Below are 9198 nucleotides of genomic sequence, written 5' to 3' on the forward strand. Positions count from 1 at the left end.
CTAATTATTGGTGGGTCGATCAAATTTAAACCTAATTGTTAAAAATTAAGAATTAATTGAATTAAAGAAATCCTAAAAATGGATGCAAAATGATTATTTTTCCCTTGCCTAACAATATATAGAATTCCAAAATAGTCCTTACTACTGTCCTAGAATATACGTGATCTTCCATGGATGATCCGGGGTTGCTCCAGTGCCCGTTTGTCTGAAAGATGATTTTTTTCTTGTAAGGCTCGACATGACTATCGATTTGATACCAACTTCGAATCATGGATCGCGTCTTTAAGCCACAATCAAGCGAATAGAAATTTGGATGAATATTGCAAACTTCGGGTTGATAGTGTGCCCGTTTTTTGATGTTTTTCTGTGATTTCTTCACTGGATCACATTGAGCATGCCTTCATGATTGCGTGGCAACAAACGCAGCTCGATTTTGTACCCAAACGAAGATTTTGCGACTTTTGAGTTTTGGCCGGAATTTGCAGCCTCTTCATGGGCTTCATATGCGGAATCTAATCGTTTATCATGTGCAGGGTTTGGACTAGTGATAGTCATGGACCTTGCGCATGCGCTGCAGTGGCTTTACGTTGATGGGTTCACGAGCGCTATGATATGGCTGCTCAAGGGAGGCGTGTCGCTATTGATTTTCCTGCAACTTTCTTTACGGCTGGGAACTTCTCGCTAGCTTTTCTCCTTGCTCGGGTGTCGTCATGGGGCTTGCCACATATCGAAACTCTTGTCTCGACGAGAAGAACATGCTCCAATAAGTTTGAGCATGATCCGAACTTGGAAAAATGAAATATGAGCAGTACAAGTCACTGTTCGTGATTGCCCTTGTAATGGAGTTTAGTTGCAGGGTGGCCGTACAGGAATAGTGTGCGACTACTCCTGTTTTGATCTTTTACTCATAACTTCCTCCTGGAGTGTCTGTTTAAGCTGAAATTTGACCATTGAGGGTTTTCAATCATGTTGGATCTAATGGCAATGGTCCCATGACCATTTGATGCTTTGAACATAGGGTTCCAGTTATAGGGGTCTGTTTTAGGGTGCTAAAGGTTGATTCTATCGAAACTGTTTCTCAGTCTGCACTGCCTTAGATATGTTAGATTAAGACAAAAATTGGCAGGAGACTTTTAAGAGTCCTGATGAAGATCTTGACCTATTATGGGGCCATTATGAGACTTTCAAAATTTTCACTGTTTGTCAAGCTTTATTGATCGGCTTCTCCATTTTATTCTGCATCGGGGAGCCATAGTGCTGAAAAATATCTTCGAAAAGCATGCCCCATCAAATGTTGTGCTTTTAGAGAAGTGAGAAGGACAACATTCAGACAATTTCCTCTAGCTTTATTTCTTTTTTCTTTCGAGTCACAGGACAACATGAACGTCGACGAGATCTACGCCATGCTGTGACTAGGATGCTTAGACGTTTGACTATAATGTACAGGTCCATCCGTGGAGACTTTAGGGGGAGAAGAGACTTTGAGGGATGTTTTGGTCATCGTCCTCACCCTCAGGGGACTATTTACGATTCTGACAGCTGAGAATTTTGTATGAACCTCGTTGGTCAGAATGGGGCCTATCTTGTGGCCAAGTGCTATAAGCCTTTGGTCAGCGTTGTTTGCTGCTACACCAGGTTTTCTTTTGATAATCAAGGAACCTCTATGGGCCCTCATCCTGTTGGGTCCAGTCGGGGGCTTTTTGCTGGCCTATACCGAAAGTTTAGGCCTACGGCTAGGGAGGGATTTTGGCGAGGCGACCTCATGACGAGGCATCACCCTAAAGTCTCTGGCAGGTTCCGTCCTGGCCTTGTCATTTTCTTGCCTTCGTGAGCATCTTTAGCATTTTGGAGGGATCTTTCGGTCATCGTCCTTACCCTCAAGGACTCTTTTTGAATTTGGTGTTTGGGAGATCTTGTGAGGCTCTCACTCTCGGATGAGCCATCTTGTGTTATTGATTAACTTCTGACAGCTGAGAATTTTGTTTGGAACTCATTAGCCAGGATTATGGCTATTTGACAATTGGGTACTGGCTGAGGCTGTGATGTTGTGTCAACCTGCTTTATTGGTTCAAGTGCCATTTGAGGGTTTTCGCTTGGACTGGCGAAGTGGCACTGTAAAGATGGTTTTCACAAACCTCCTTTATTTTTAAGCTCTTTTACCCATGACCCTGTGGCCATGTCCACCCCTTTTCATCCGTTTTTATTCATAGTGCCCTTTTGGGGTTTTCACCATGCCCGGGTTTTTATTTTCATAGAACTCTTTTACTAATAGTTTTGTGATCATGCCCGTCCGTCATTTTTACTCATTGTGTTCCCTTATCCAGGTATACATCACGCTCATTATTTTTCTTTTTCCTTTCTTCTCTTCTTTTTTTTGTGAAGGCGTGTTTAGGGTCATGCCTTCGGGACCTGTGCGAAGCCTTTTAACGTCATGTGGCCAGGATGTGTACCACAGTTTAAGGTCATACAGCTAGACCATAGTGGAGATGGATGGTAGTCTGTAGAGGCCTTGGGGTGAGTATGGTGGTGATTTGACTCACTTTAGGGAGATGACACGAGGCTACTTATGAAAGTTGGATGATGTATGGATGGAAATTGGAAAGTGGTGACCCACTAGCTGACGACGAATATGGATGGCGGGATGGTTCGTCGTTACGTGAGCATAGGTGAGACTCATTGGGGAATGATGAATAGTAATGGAGGAAGATGGATTCACTAGGGAATTATGAAGGTGGTGTGCACACACAGATGGGCCGGTTAGGGAAGACGTGCATGAAGATGCACATAAAGGGAGTGTGCACATATCTGATGCGTGTTTAAGGTCATACCTCCAGGACCTTTGCAAAGTAGTTTAACATCATGCGGTCAGGACATGCACTATAGTTTAAGGTCATATAGCTTAGACCGTGGTTATGCAGTTTAAAGTCATGCAGCTAGGACCATGCAGTTTAAGATTGTGCAACTAGCTCCACTACAGTTTAAGGTCATATAGTTTGGATTGTGCAGTCTAGGGTCGTGCATCTAGACCATGGCTGTACAGTTTAAGGTCATGCAACACGGACTATTGTGTGGGTTGCCATGTAAGTAAATCTCTATGGGGGGATGGAGATAGTAGCTCAGTGGCTCAATGAGAAGCGGACTCACTGGGGTAAATATGAATCCACAGGGATAATGAGCAGTGGTATGAATGTAACTCTGCTGAGAATGACAGACTGTAGCACAGATGTAACCCCACTAGGGATTGATGAGATAAGAATGACCCCAACTCTACTGGGGATAATGAGACGCAATACGGATGTGACTCCTACTGGGGATGAAGGTCAGTGGCTTGCATGTAGCTCCACTGGGGATGATAGTTCAAAGCATATGTGTAACCCCACTAGGGATAGTGGTAGAATACACCCGGTGGAGAGGTGCATCTATTTCACAGTTTAAAGTCATGCGTATAGAATATTTGTTGCATCGTTTTAACATCTTTCTACAGGGACGTGCATTATAGTTTTAAGGTATTGTAGCTCGAACAATGGCTATACAGTTTAAAGTCATGTGGCTAGGACCATGCAGTTTAAGGTTGTGCAACTTGACCTCCGCTACAATTTAGGGTCATATAGTTTGGACCACGGCTGTGCAGTTTAAAGTCATGCAGCTAGGAACATGCAGTTGAAGGTTGTGTAACTAGAAAGTTTAGGGTCATATAGCTTGGACCATGTAGTTTAGGGTCATGCACCTAGACCATGGCTGTGCAATTTATGCAGCATGAACCATTGCGTGGAATCAGGCCCCGAGTTCAATTTTCCTATGTCTATGAAGTTCTAGATGATGTCCCTATTGGCACGGCACTTCTCAATGCTATGACAAAGTCTCTTATGATATTGGCAATAATTGGGCTCGTCATCCCTCCCAAGTTCCCTCGATCTTTTCAGCACAGGTAGCTCAATCATCACCTCTAGTAGGAGAGTCTCAAGCAGCTTGGGGATCATACACTTATCAAAGGAGTGATTCTCGTGCCTGCCTTGGCTTGAGGAGTGCATGGTAATTGTCATGGTAGCTGATTATTGATCATCGCCTTTGACTGACGCGAACGGTCCATATATACTTCTGTGGTGCTTGAGAAAACCTTCAATTTGAGCTGCCTTGTCGACCATCTTGGCGAATGTAGTGGGCCATGATGAAGTGACATAACGAGCCAATTCTGGGTGCATCTCGTCTATGCAGTACTCCATCTCTTGCTGCTCACATATTGGTGTGGTCAAATTGCACCACCTTTCGATGTACTCGATCACTGGCTCATGTGGCTTTTGTTTCACCTCAAAGAGTTGCACTTTCTTTTCTATGTCTCAAAAGCGCTTAAGAAACTCTTCCTGCATTTGTGCCCATGATGAGATTGACCCTAGTAGTAACCTAGAGTACCATTTGAATGCTGCTTCGGTAAGGGTTGCCACAAATTGTTGAAGCAGTAGGTGCTCAATGTTCGTTGCATTGCGACATGCTACAATGAAATGGGCTATGTGTTGCTGCGATGAGCTAGTACCGTCAAACTTGGGGAAGTCAGGTCTTTGATAGCTTGATAGAAATGGAGTTTGGTCAACATACCCTGGGTAAGGCTTTTGATAGCGATTTGGCTCTTCCATTACTAGGAAACTGTACTTTTTCAATGCTTCGGTTACCATGCCCTTCACTAATTCTTCGTTCCCAACCTGAGTCAGTGGGAAAAAGAGCGGTAATGAGGGAGGTGAGAGTCCTTGTACCCTTTCTTCTGATGGTGCTGTTTTGATGACCTGATAAGGTGCTTGAGGGATAGTAAAGAGGGCGGTGCTTGAGGGATAGTAAAGAGGGCTTGGTGTCTTGATGGGGTATGAAACACCAATACCTCTTGGAACAAAGTTTCCATTATTTCATTGTTTGACCTCATCTCTGCTTGTAATCACCTTAACGTGGCCTTGAATTGCGTAATCTCATCTCCATAGGATTTTAGTACTTCGTCGACTACTATAGCTTCAACAACTGCCATACTTCAGGACTCTTCTTCTATTTGCCCGTTACATGCCTCATAGCTTACAATCTTGGATTTAACTGCCGCTGCTTCAACAACATCATTGGTGAGGGTCATTGGTGAGGGTCATTGGGCCCTCCCTCAGGCCTACTTCATTTTCCAAGGCTTGCGTATCCTCATCATCTAATGAGAATGTGAAACTCTCAAAAGATGATGAGGTCACATCATCATCATTGAGGGAGAATTTTTCAAGATATCGGAAGAACATGCGATTGTCCTCATAAGGAGCCATGACCCTTTCAAGACATGGTGCCCATATGTGGTCAGCCTCATAGGAATCATGGCGTCTTCGGGAGCTGGAGGTGCTATTTCATTGGGGTGGTCAGCGAAGGGGATGCTGACCATCTCATCCTCTATTAGGGAATGATTTTCCTCGAATGAGGGTAATGAGGTCCCGTTAGAGGTAGGAGTCATTGGGTGGATGAGGACGAGGGACATCGCCCATCAGAATTGAGCTCTTCACCACCTAACTGGAATGTGAAACCTTCATAAGATGAGACCTTATTATCATCGTCAATAGCGCACATGCAGCATGCATGACATGGGGGAAGCATGCAGCTGGCTTTGCGTGGAATCATGGTGCCTTCAGGGCATGGATGAGCCATTGTAGTGGGGCTACTAGCAGGGGAGTGTAACTCATCCCATCTAGTACTAGAGAATGGCTTTCCTTGAATGAGAGTGACGAACTCCCATCAAAGGTAAGAACATCTGGATGAGAGAGGGTGAGGTAGGCCACATCATTAGAGCCATCAAGAGGGGATGAGAATCACTTCTCCAAGATTCAAGGGTGAATCCCAATGAATGCCGGGAGAGGGTGAACGATGGTAAAGTCCCATTCTTGTTTATGAGATCGATCTCAACAATGAGCTTTTTAGCCCTTTGAGGCAGCTCAATAGTATCGGTTCTCCTTTCAGTTTCATCTCGGAGAGTTAAGATGTTGAGGCAGACTTTGGGAGGAGCTGGCGGACAATTTTCTTGCATCATGGGAAGAAGACCAGTCCCTTCATAATTCGATCTTTCCACCACCAAGGGATCATGGGCAATGTCCTCGGTGGATTCGGCTTCCGTCTCACTCGAGTCATCGGGACTGCCTTACAACGGTGCCTTCTGGCTAATCAAGAGTCTAGGGGAAACTAAATCGGGTCTATGAGCTACCCCGAGTTCAGCCTGCTTGAAGAAGGCTTTGCTCTCTTGAGAGGGGCTCGGGAGTTTCATCAGGTGATGACTCAACTGGCTTGGGGTCACTGGGGTTAGACTGACCCTTTGCCCCTTCTGGAGGCTCGTCTTTGCTTACATTCAAGCTTGGATCTTCATAGATAACCGGCTTCATCATGCCTCGATCAGTCCCTTTAGTGTTCATCTCATGTCATGCTTTTCTAGCATCATCCGCATCAAGGGGAATGAGAGGGGGAAAAGGGATTGCATCTTTGAGAGGGAATTCTTCAATCACTTTGGAGACGAAGGAGATCCCAGACCCACTTTCATTTCAACCAATATGTCTCCAGAAGAGAAAGAGGACTTCACTACTTTCTTACGAGCAAACCATGACGTCTTTGCTTGCATTATCATGAGATGCTTGGATTAGACCCTAAAGTAGCATTTCACCACCTCGGCATCGATCAGACTATCAAACCCGTCAAACAGAAATCGAGAAGGTCCAGGCCTGACCTTGAGATGCAAATAGACAACGAGGTGACCAAACTCAAACAAGCAGGCTTTATTTTTGAAGTCATGTACCCGAAATTGCTAGCAAATGTTGTTCTAGTAAAGAAGAAAAATGGTCAAATCAGGGTTTGCATTGGCTTTCGCAACCTCAATACCGCCTGTCCCAAGGATGAATTCCTATTGCCATTCACCGAGATGCTCATCGACTACACGACTCATTGCCAAATCTTTTCTTTCATGGACGGCTACTCCGGGTATAAACAGATAAGGATGGCGCCTGAAGATGAAGAAGCCACTGCGTTCTTAACTCCGAAAGGGGTCTTCTGTTACATGATGATGCCTTTAGGATTAAAGAACGCTGGTGTCACATACCAGAGAGCAATGACGACCATCGTCAAAGATGCTCACATGTGAGACCTTGAAAGGTATTCGAGTGTTTGCGTCTTCATCAACTTAAAATGAACCTGCTAAAATGTGCTTTCAGCGTGAGCTCCAAAAAATTATTGGGGTTCGTCGCCAGACATCGAGGGCTTGAAGTTGAGCCAGTCAAGGTCAAGGCAATCCAAGAAATGGCATCACCGACTACACTTAGAGAACTGCGCTCCCTTCAAGGGTAACTGGCATACATTCGCGGGTTCATCTCGAAGCTCTCAAGTCACTGTAAGCCCTTTACACACCTGCTAAAGAAAGATACCCTGCTCATCTGGGATGAAGCATGTCAGGCAGCCCTTGACGATATCAAGCATTATTTACTCAACCCTCCAGTACTCTCTACACCCGTATTGGGAAAACCCCTCAACCCTCCAGTACTCTCTGCACCAGTATTAGGACCCCTCATTCTATATGTGGCTGCTTTGGACGAGTCACTTAGAGCATTGTTGGCACAAAACAATGAGGGAAAAGAGACTGCGTTATATTACTTCAGCCGTAGGATGCAAGGGGCCGAGAAGAATTATCCCCCTATTGAGAAGATGTGCTTGGCCCTGATCTTCGCAGTCTAAAAACTCTGCCATTACTTGCTTGGTCATGAAGTTAAACTTATATCAAAAGCTGATCCTGTAAAGTTTCTCATGACATGCCCATGCTTGTCGAGACGCCTTGCTAAGTGGGCATTATTGTTGATGGAGTTTGACATCATCTATGTCCCACAGAAGGCCATCAAGGGTTAGGCCTTGGCTGACGTTCTCGCGGCACACCCCGTGCCGACGAAATCTCAGTTATCAAGCGACCTCCCCGATGAAGAAGTATTATGTACCGAGCTTGCTCATGCTTGGGAATTGTACTTTGACAGAGCCTTCCAAGCAGATCGAGGAGGCGCTGGAGTAGTCTTCTTAACCCCGAAAGGAGGAATATTGCCACTTTCTTTCTCTCTCGCCCAAGCCGGTTCTCATAATGAGGCAGAATATCAGGCCCTTATAATTGGGCTAGAGATAGCCTTCGACCTAGATTTGGGATAGCTCAAGATCTATGATGACTCCGAGTTGGTTATCTAGCAACTCAAAGGGATCTATGATGTAAGGAAAGGCATTCTCAAGCCTTATCATGATACTGTAAAATCGTATATGGCCCAGTTTGAAGATCTATCCCTGTGTCACATCCCTAGGAGGTTAAACTCGCAGGTTCATTCACCTGCGAAACTCGACGCTACAATTCAGTTGTCCTCATTAGGACCCACGCTTGTTTGGGTGACAGGATGGAGACACATCGAACTAAGAACCGAGGTTGATGAGGGTGACGAGAGAAATATCTTCCTCGAGTGCCCTCCTTATCCATTTGGAGCACTTCTATCTGCCAAAGAAGTAATCAAGACTGAACAAGGGATAGCACAGAGTCAAGGAGTTGAGAGTCGAAATCAAGAACCGGAATTCTTTGACCCAATATTTGTAGAAATTGAACAGGTAGAAGATTGGAGAGAGCTCATCACTAGTTTCCTAAAACATGGTAGGCTCCCAGAAGATCATGTCGAATGCAACAGCTTACGTCGAATGTCCACCGAGTATACCCTCCTTGAAGGAGATGCTCTCTTCAAATGGTCGTTTGAAGGCATTCTTCTTAGATGTGAGGATATCCAAGAAGCAAACAAGGTGTTAGAAGAAGTACACTCAGGCATTTGTGGACTACACTAGTCCGGTCCTACACTCTATAAACGAATACGTAGGTTGGGATACTATTGGCCTTCCATGATCTCCGATTCCTTAAGCTACACTAAAAAGTGCCAAGTATGCCAAATACACTCCAGCCTGGTTCACCAGCTTCCAGACCCCTTACACCCTACGGTTGCATCATGGCCCTTCTCACAATGGGGTATGGACATCATAGGGCCTATTGACCCTCGTTCCACAACAGGCCATGGTTTTATCTTAGCCGCAACAGATTATTTCTCAAGTGGGCTGAAGTGGTTCCCCTCAAGCAGGTTCCTAGGTCAGCGATGACCTACTTTGTTCGACATCATCTCATACATCTCTTTGGAGTGCTCGATC

Source organism: Amborella trichopoda, chromosome 3 (assembly GCF_054954075.1).
Source record: "Amborella trichopoda isolate Santa Cruz 75 chromosome 3, AtrichopodaSantaCruz75HAP2 v2.0, whole genome shotgun sequence".
Lineage (NCBI taxonomy): Eukaryota > Viridiplantae > Streptophyta > Magnoliopsida > Amborellales > Amborellaceae > Amborella > Amborella trichopoda.